Genomic DNA, 10,294 nt, shown 5'->3' with positions numbered 1-10,294 from the left:
AACCATGGTTTCTTTTCCCTCAAATCGAACCAAACTGTTTCAAAATAGTTTGGTTTAGGTTTTGATTTTCAAAAACCGTATAAAACCAAACCGAACTGTTTTAAAAATTTTTAATCAAAATATTAATTTTATTAACTTAAATTTTTTTTATAGTTTTCACTTTTTTTTTTAAAAAAAAGACCAATTTAGCAATACAAATTACGACCAACCTATTGAAATAATTATAGAAAGTAAACTAGTTTCATCATTATTGACCTATGATTTAACAGGTTCACAACACATGTCCTCACCCGATATCTATATTAAACTAAAATTATTTCAAAATCATGTGAAATGAAAAAAAAAAAAACATATATTTTTAACAATCCAAATCATATTCAACAAAACTAAGCCAGCAAATCACGTCTAAATTTTCAAAAACCCTAAAATAAACTCTCATTTCCCTAATATTTGACGATTGTCTGCCGCTGCTGTACGAATCGTCAATCACCTTTGCCTGTTAGTCTATTAAACTCTACCTGAATCACTTCTTTCTCTCTTCTCTTTCAGTAAATCTTAGATTCTTATTCAAACCATTTTTTCATTGTTCTTTCTTTTATTTGTTTTTAACTTATTATATACTTGTGAGTTGTGATTTGAATAGAAACATGATTGTTTGTGTGTCTAGATGATTAATGAATTTGTTTGTGATTTGGAAAGACTGAAGGATGGAGAGTATTTGATTGTGTAAAAATGATAAAGTTTTCTAACTAGTGTTATTACTTTCTACTTTCATAAAGTAGTTAAAGAATGAAATTCGTCAATTCCCAATAAGTTGAAACTCTATCAATCTTTGTACATCTAAATATATCCCATTCAATCCTTATCTAACATCTCACTAGCAAAACGAAATGAGTTTTAACTAAACAATAATAACAGAATATAACTCTACATTTACCAATCACTATATGACAATATGAATGTCAAATAAGAAAATGTAAATAAAAATGAAAAAAAATATGTACTTGTTCTATTAATTTCTTTTAGCAACCAACTTTGAAAATATGAATGTAATTTAACACTTAACATTATTAATTCTCGTTTAGACTTATATTTAACTTATATTAAATACATTACTACAATATGATAAACCGCGGATTAAAATCGAAACAAATCGCAAATTATGGTTTGGTTTGGTTTGGTTCGAAAAATAAAATGGTTTGGTTTGATTTGAAAAAATTTTAAACTGCATAAAATGATTTGAGTTGAAAATATAGTACAAACCATCCAAATCAAACCGCGTTCACCTCCAATCCAACGTAGACCGTTGGACACTTCAAGACAAAACAATGAGAAATGGTCCAAAAGGGAAAGTAAGTTCAGCTAATTACTAAAAATAAGTATATGGAGATACTGCTTGCGTCACTAATAATGTCTCTTTTTCTCATGAGAGAATGATATTCGATGTGACGAATATGTTCATCTTCATGTTATGTCAACAAGTCATCATGATAGATGTATTACTATTAATGGGTTCAAAATTTTGCACATGAACATTAGTTTGACATTGTTGCAAGGTATATTGTAAAATTTATACCCAGGATTGATGAACTTCCTGAAAAGCTAAACATGGAATTGCACCATAATTTTCAGCAAGTTTATCCGAGATTAGCCGCCGAAAGTCTTAGAATTTGTTGATTCTAAGAGTGTATATTCTTTGCGGTGGAGTATGTTAATTCTTTGTTTTGAGAATTGTGGCTATAAAAGAAATATTCACCAAAATTTCTCAAGTGGCTTGACCAAGACAGTGGCGAAGATAGGGATGGCCCGAGGAGGGTCACATGACCCCCAGACTTTTGGGTAAATTATTTTTTTACAATTTTCTTTGTTTTTGTCTCAATTTTCGAAGTAATCACGGGAAGTCAAATAAAATTGAAACATTGCATTCTTAAAAAAAAGTTGAACCCTAATCTTGAGAGCTCCCACCACCTCGTCTTTGGAGCATCGTGAGGGTGGTAAATCGCGGGATGTGTCCCAGCAGGCTAGGGAACAAGAGCTTGTCCGTACACTGGTGCCCACAAAGAGTCCAATTTCATATCTCAGGAATCGAACCCTCACACTGCGACTGCCAACAAGGCCGAGACTATCTGACTCTTGTCCTTTGTACCACTAGATTATGTCCCAGGAGGCGAAATATTGCATTTTTAATACCATTTTAAAGTGTTCACGACCTAGTTTTGTATGTCGTAAATGGGCCGTGAAAGCAAATTCTATGACTTGTCAAAATAGGCAATTTCAAACTAGTATTTTGAAATTTTCGATAATATGCTAATTCTAAAAATTCTTTAACAATCATACACTAGCAAAATTCACAAAATGTCGCCTACATCATTTTGAAAATTGTTTTGAGAATTACATTGTAGACGTATTAAATGGTCCAAACTAACATCGTAAATAGTTAAAGGTGTGTCAAACGTAAAACTTAAAAATAAACATCTAACTTTTCTTTTCTTTAAAAATTTTCAATTATTTCATTAACATTGATTTTTTTTGCATGACAAATTTCTCAACATAATTTACTTCATTTTATTAGAAAATTTTACATGGAGTATAATATCATAAAAATTCGAAATTTTATATCCGAAAAAGTCATACTCCATGTAAATTTTTGGATATAAATTTACATGAAATATAATTTTTTTTTATTATGTAAATTTTTCAATATAAAATTTCTGTCAACTTTTTTGAAAACTTGATTATGTCCCCTAACTCAGTTTCTGCATCCGCCACTGGACAAAGATGGTAGAAGAGACGGGAATGTCGTGGAGGTTCTTTAGTCAATTTGGAGGAGACGTGTAATAATTTTTATTCCGAGAACTTATACCATCCAAAGTCAATGTCGATATTGTTAGAATCTTGACTTCATATACTCATAATTAGAATATGTTTGTATTTGTTTAACTCAAATAAAACAGGATTTCTAGTTTCCTATTTGCAATGAAATTGTTATGAATTTCACATTAAATAAAAAGGTTCTCATTTTTGTCCATATAAATAAATAATTTTCCTTAGAATTTTATTTATCCAAGCTTGAGGTAGGAATGGATGATCTTTGGGGGTGAGATTTTGAGATCCTTTTATAGCATCACCCTTATTGAAAATCGATCTCCGCTCTCACTTAAAATATATTTAGAGCCTATCTCGTCTACATACCAAGTTGGGTCTCTGAGCTCAGATCGATCTTGTGGCCATTGTGATTTCAATAGATATAATGATTGATGTTTCCTTATACCTGTCGAATCATCTAATAAGACAGACAAACTTGAAAGTAGTGATGTCAGCACCGTCTTAAATTACCAATTAACCCCCAGAACAACTTATTTTGACGCAGATGATTTTCTGATAAGGGGGGGGGGGGGGAATGATTATGATTTGATGGAAAAGGGATCGGCGGCACACAACCAAGCTCAACGTTATGATTGGTTCGATTGACAAGACATAATTCGAAGAGAATTAAACTTGATTCCCTCTATAAATTGGAGGGGACCATTGAAAAACGGGGTAAGGCCCAGAGAAGAAACACATTTGTACCCTTAATATCAATAAAAGTGTTCTTTTTCCTAAAAGTTGACAAAAAATCATGCTTAACAAATTTCGATGTCAACAACCCTATATTATTATTTTGGTGTGTGTTTGAAGGTTTCAAATGTGAAAGAGATTCTATATGATTATACAAAAAAAGTCATCCAATGAAAGATGTCTTTAACAGTCCCATATTCTCTCTAATTTTGAACTTTTTCACATAAATCTTTATTTTCTTCTCCATATATTGTATATTTTCTAGCTTATTAGTATTTCTCTAAACAATAATTCTATGAGAAAATAAAGGTACATGATCTCAATTCCCAACACATGCATGCTGAAAGGAAAATTCCCTAAATACAGGGATTCTTTGAAAGAATCCCAACAGGTTCAGTTGAGGCAGCACTTGATTTGCAGACATTTTTTTCCCGCGGGGGGGGGGGGGGGGGTTTTTTTTCAAAGAATTTTTCAATAATTTCTATGCTTTCTTTAATTTAACCTGCTTACCAGGATTAGATTAAGGGAGTAACAAAAATGTGATCAAACAATAAGACGATAATGAACATTGCACTGGCAATCAAACACAGTCAATTAGGACACTGCATTTCAAAGAGATGTACATTCAACATTTCCCATTGCCTTTTCTAAGAATTTTCCTACAATCTTTTCTACTACATAAAGTTTTACTAGGCACTAAATTAGCAAACGTTCACGTTTCTTTTCCAAAAAAGCTTTAGCAGATGTTCCAAAATTGAAAGCAAAGCCATTAAGAAGCTTCAAAATTTGCTTTCTGTCATTTCGCGTTGGGCTTGCATGTAAATTGTTCTACTGTTTATTTTACCCTTTACATATTGTGCAAGATCGTGACCCCTTTTAGAAAACTAATTTTTGAAATATAATTAATCTTTAAGCTTTAGACGAATTGAATTGTTCATATAATGTTTTTGCATTTTGATAAAATTTTAAGTCCCGAGTCTTTCCTTAGTCCCCGTTTGGCCCCCTTTCTTTTCAAATTTTAATGTTTGGAATAGTGTTTTTTGGGAAAATGTGTGGTTAAAAAAGAAGAAAAAGATTTCGATTTACGTATAATATTATTTTATGGAAGATTGTGTAATTGAAAATAAGACTAAGAAGAAAAAAAAAATTGAAAGAAAAAGGAGGCCAAACAGGAGTTTATATGTCGACTGAAAAATGAAGTTTGTGAGTATCATTGGAGTATGCTAGGTGTGATAGCATGTGATCATATGAATTGTCGTATCAACAAAAAATATTGTAATATGACCACAATGTCTCAGTAAGTTGGCATTTATTATTATTTGTTTTTTTTTGGAGTATGTTAGGCCACATTGTATGCTAGTTGGGTTGTACAATCATGTCTTGACTATCAACCTTGCTATCAATTGATTATTTTCGTGCATAAATAAAAAAATTAATGAGGTACCAAACTCCTTAAATATTTCCGTTAAACGTTAAAAAAATATCAAAATTACCATCAACAAGTCAACTGGGTAAAATTTATTTACTTGCATCGATTTGGGAAGTAATTGTATTGGGTGAAATTGAATTATTGGGCCTGGTATTATTTGGGCTATGGAATGGACAAAAACTAATTGGACTGACTCCAGCCAGAAATTAAAGCCTGTTTTATAACCAAGGTCTTGTTTTCTGTAGTCTACTGTTATCGGCCCATTCCACAGATAAAATATTAGGGCCCCATTTGGGAGAGAGTTTGAGAATTGATTTTTTGTCCGTTAGAAGAAAAGTGGGGTTCACTTGTAAAAGAAGAAGTCAAAAATTACGACTGAAATAGTGAAATAACGGTCAAAAAATTAATTTTTTGGGATAAAAAATCCCTCCTCAACAGTCTGTACATCTCTGTAATTTTTATTTCATAAGAAATTACAATTTCACGGTCAATATTCATTAACAGTTTTCAAATAAATAAATCAACATGATCTTATTGTCGACCGATTTCTTGTCACCCAAAATTGGCCAAGGCAATGTTAAAGGTGATTTTTTCAAATGACTGTGTGATCATCTATCGCATTGACAAAATTGGCAAGGGTGAGATATGAGACCGGCTCGATCAATTGGGTGCCAAGACAATAGGAGCTCTACCCCTTAAACGTTGCTAGATGACAAGATAATCGTGGTCGAAACAAATGAGATCACAAAAATAAATAGACAAAAAAATATGATTTCATTGATGGGCATCCTAATGAGTCTAATTAAAGGTGCTAGAGGCAAGACCATTCATGCAAAAAGATAACGATAATTAAGTACAGGCCTTAGTAGTAGTAGATTAACAACAAAGCGATAAATGCCAAGTCCTCAAACCAACAACGTTTGTCACCACTACATAGTAGAGAAGGGCTAATGGTTAAATCCACGTCTCCTTCATCTACATAAAGGAGAAGAATATCCAAGGTGTGGAGTTGGATTACGTTTAATCACTTGTTCTTTTCCATTAAGAATATTTTCTTCTCATATTGACTTGCATGACAGAGTGGTCACGGTGGAGAAAAGTCTTGCCACTTTTCGCAAGTTTTTGAGTTGGATTGAATTCTTGAGGAGACATGTGAATCCGCCTTCTCGGAGTGGGTTCCAACTATCTCCTATATGTAAATGTCTCTCAAGAATTCAATCCAAGTAAGAAATCAACTCTGATCTTACTGAAAATCTATACTCACTAACCATGACATATTTCATAAATTTCCTAATCATTTGATATTAACGAAATAGATCAAAAGGTGTCCAACGAATTCCAACGTCGACATTGTTCCATCACAGTTAAGTTGATCAAGACCAATACTTCACCACACGAGAATAATGTCTATTAGGGTGATACTTGCGATTGCCGTTTTGCGAAATCTTGAAGTACATAAACTGAATGTTAAAACTGTCTTTTTAAATAGAGATTTAGAAGAAGAAATCTATATGAAACAACTCGAGGAATTTTCATCACCAGAGCAAGAAAAGAAAGTTTGTAAATTGTTGAAGTTACATATGACTTGAAGCAAGCACTCAAACAATGGTATGAAAAATTTGATAATGTCATGATAGAGAGTGGATTTAAAATCAGTGAGTGTGACAAGTGTGTTTATGTCAAAGACACTAAAGATAGTTATGTCATTTTATGTCTTTACGTTGACGAAATGCTTATTGTTGGTAGTGACAATAAAAGGATTGAATCCACTAAGAATATGTTAAATTCGAAATTTGACATAAAAGATATGGGTTTAGTTGATGTCATCCTTAGAGTCAAAATCTCAAGAATATCAGATAGGCTTTGTTCTAAGTCACTCACATTATGTGGATAAAATTTTAGAAAAGTTCAATAAAGATGATACTGGTTTGGCTAGAATTTCAATAGATACAAGTCAACACCTATCTAAAAACAAAGGTGAAAGTGTCTCTCACTCTCTAGTAGAATACTCGAGAGTTATTGAAAGTCTAATGTACTTGTTGAGTTGTATAAGATTAGACAGCCTACACAGTCAATAAAACTGAGTAGATACACGAGTAACCCAAGAGCTGATCACTGGAAAGTAATAGTAAGAATACTAAGGTACTTAAAATATACTTGTGACTATGGATTACATTATACCAAATATCCAGCGGTTATCGAAGGATACAGTGATTCTAATTGAATACTGATATAAAAGATTCAAAATCCACCAGTGGATTTGCGTTAACATTGAATAATTGGGTAAGCAATTTCCACTTTAAAATGATTAGGACAAAATCACATTTTGTCACTCTTATGCAACATTAATTTTGTACAAGTCATCTCATTTAATTTCATAGAATTAATTGAGACTATCATGATTAATCAAGGTTTGTATAATTTTCAAACCAAAATCTATAGACATATACCGCATTTACAAGCAAAGGGAAGGCCTTGAGTTTAGTGTAGTGGATGAAATCAGATTCCTTCATACCGTATATGAACTTTACATGTTGGATTTATGCTTACCGTATTTACAGCATATTGTATTTGCATAGCATACCGTAAATGCAACAGTTTAGTATACCGTATATGCTGCCTACCGTATATGCATATACTGTCTTTAGATATCGAATTTACACTTACACATACTAGAATTCCAGAACACCGTATATGCAGTGAACAAGACAAAATATAGCAGATTTAATTTTCAATGGAATAAACAAATCAATTTGATCAACTAATCTAGTTTGCCAAATAAAGCAAATTAATTTTTAATCAACATAAATGGAATGACAAAATAATTAAACTGTAGGTTATATGAATCACACAAATAAATCACAGAAATATATAAAAAACAGATGAACTTTCAACCCGAGACCCATGCGAGCACAGTTTTCTTAAAACAGATTCGTCCTCTCACGGTAAGTGTTTGAGATTTAACCCGAGCGTCTGTTTTCCAAGATACAATGGCAAACCAGTAGAATCTGAGCACCACAAATACTACTCCGGTGAACTGATTAATATCCGAACAATATCACCGCCAAGACGACGCTGACAAAAAAAATTTGTATGCAGACATACTGAACACACTTTGATGCAGAAAATTTTTTCTCTGTATTTTGTGTATGCAGTATTTTCGTGTGTTTTGGAATTGCTGAAAATGAGAATTTATATAGATAAATCTGTCATTAACTCTATAGCAAAGCATCGTTCGGTCCGACATTTGAGTACACAGGTCGCGCCCGCACACAAGTTCAAGGTCTGAAAGCTATTTCGATCCGCGATTTGCACCCCCTGCGCGTGCACGTAAAGAAAGCCCCTGTGCTACACATTACACCTTCCAATGTGCAACAATATTTAAAGTGATTATTGCTTTCATAATTTTTTTATGTGGGACAAACTCAATTTTTCCAACATAAACCATTTTCCATTGTTGAACTTTTGAGTTCCAATTTCTCATTCACCCGAACTTCATTTTTGGCAAGTAAATATATGGTTTTGATACTCTCACGGAGGAGAACACGAATCAACTTTGATCTTCCAAATTAAACTAACAGATCCCATCGAAAATTGTGTCAAAAATGAGTCATTTACTCATTTTTTCCAACAAGTGCATGGTTAAATTATCTGGAATGATAATAATCCTCGCAATTATTTGTTTGTTATGCCCTTGTTTGAGCTCCATTCTTTTGAAAAAATGTATTTTTCAACAGTGTTTTGATATTATTTCAATTACACATTCTTCAATAAAATAATATTATACGTAAATCTAAAATTTTTCCTTATTTTTTTAATCACACATTTTTCATCAATACACTATTCAAAAATTTATTTTTTTTCCCCAAAAATGGGGCTAGGGCAATATATGTAGATTTGATTCCAAAATATCTAATTAACAACATAAATAGATTCCGTGGAGTGGAGTGCTTAAAATTGTCCATTGTTATTACGGGTAAAAAGAGGCATATCCTTTCAAGACGTCAAATCAGTACACTGAATCGTGACCTTTGATGACGGCAGATAATACTGAATATCTGATGTTGTACTTGCTTTAACGTTGAAATCATTATTATTATTTTCCTGTTTGTTTAGTTGAAACTAGATTTTCAGTAAATTTTTTAATTAAAATTGATAAAATACATTATTCTTAAATTAATAAAATTCTTGGATCCCAGAAAATGTGTAATTAAAAATAGGTTGAGGAAAAATTGAGTTTTATAGAATGAAGACAAAATAAGTGTTATATATTTGGTAATCAGTGAAGAGTATAAATGACTAAAAAATAATTTAATTTTGAATAATAAATGTAGTGATAATTAATTACTTTTTTTTTCTAGTATTTGAAGCATTTTGATTTTGATTTTAGGTTTAGGGTATGGATGATAGCTTTGAGAGAAAATTATTAAGGGTATTAGAATCATTTTTCTCAAATACTTCTTAAATATTTTGATGTACCATCCCTTCCTGTCAATTATTAAAAAAAAAAAAAGTAAATTGTGCATAATAATAAATTTAAACAAAACGTATCAATTATTTTTAACTAAAAAATTAAATTAAAATTTAAGTAAAAATCAACAATTAATTTTAACCATACATTCTATAGGATCCACAGCTTTTCAACAAATGGATTTGCCTGGACCAATACATGATTTTTCTTTTAATCTTTTTGGGATTAGGTATTATATTAGGATGTCTAGGAGTAGTATTACTTCTGAAATTTCATTCTTTTAACTAACTGAGGCAGAATTTGCAAGTTGATAAAATTCGATGGCCGAATTTTCCATCTCCAAGGAAAAAAGCCAAGTACTCTACCATTGAGTTAGCAACCCAAAAAAAATATAAAAAATTTAAACATAATTTTACTAGTGATTTAACTCTAAGAAAAGATCTAATGATCTCGATGTAACTAAAAAATGCAACCATTTGTGGGTTCAATGCGAATTTATCCATCTCGTGATTACTATCAATCGATTCATTTAGCATAAACTAATAATACGAACCAAATTGTGTAACTTCACTCAAAAAATGAAACTCTGTTTGAATTTTTATTTGTGAATAAAATTTTTATGGAATACAATTAAAAAATCGGGGTGCAAAACAAAAAAAAAATACACGAATGGGCTAGGGCATACTATTTGTAATGTCGAGCTATTTTTCCGCATGACCTCTCTTACAATATCGTCATCGCAGTAGAGTTGGTGGAAAAAAATGTGAATGAAAGATCCCACTGAATTGAATTGGGTCCATGAATCTAAGATATAGTGAGAATTCAGGAGGATAGAT

The sequence above is a fragment of the Olea europaea genome, chromosome 8, assembly GCF_002742605.1.
Source record: "Olea europaea var. sylvestris chromosome 8, O_europaea_v1, whole genome shotgun sequence".
NCBI classification, from domain to species: Eukaryota; Viridiplantae; Streptophyta; class Magnoliopsida; order Lamiales; family Oleaceae; genus Olea; species Olea europaea.
The sequence above is the reverse complement of the archived record's forward strand: the minus strand, read 5'-3'. Positions refer to the sequence as shown.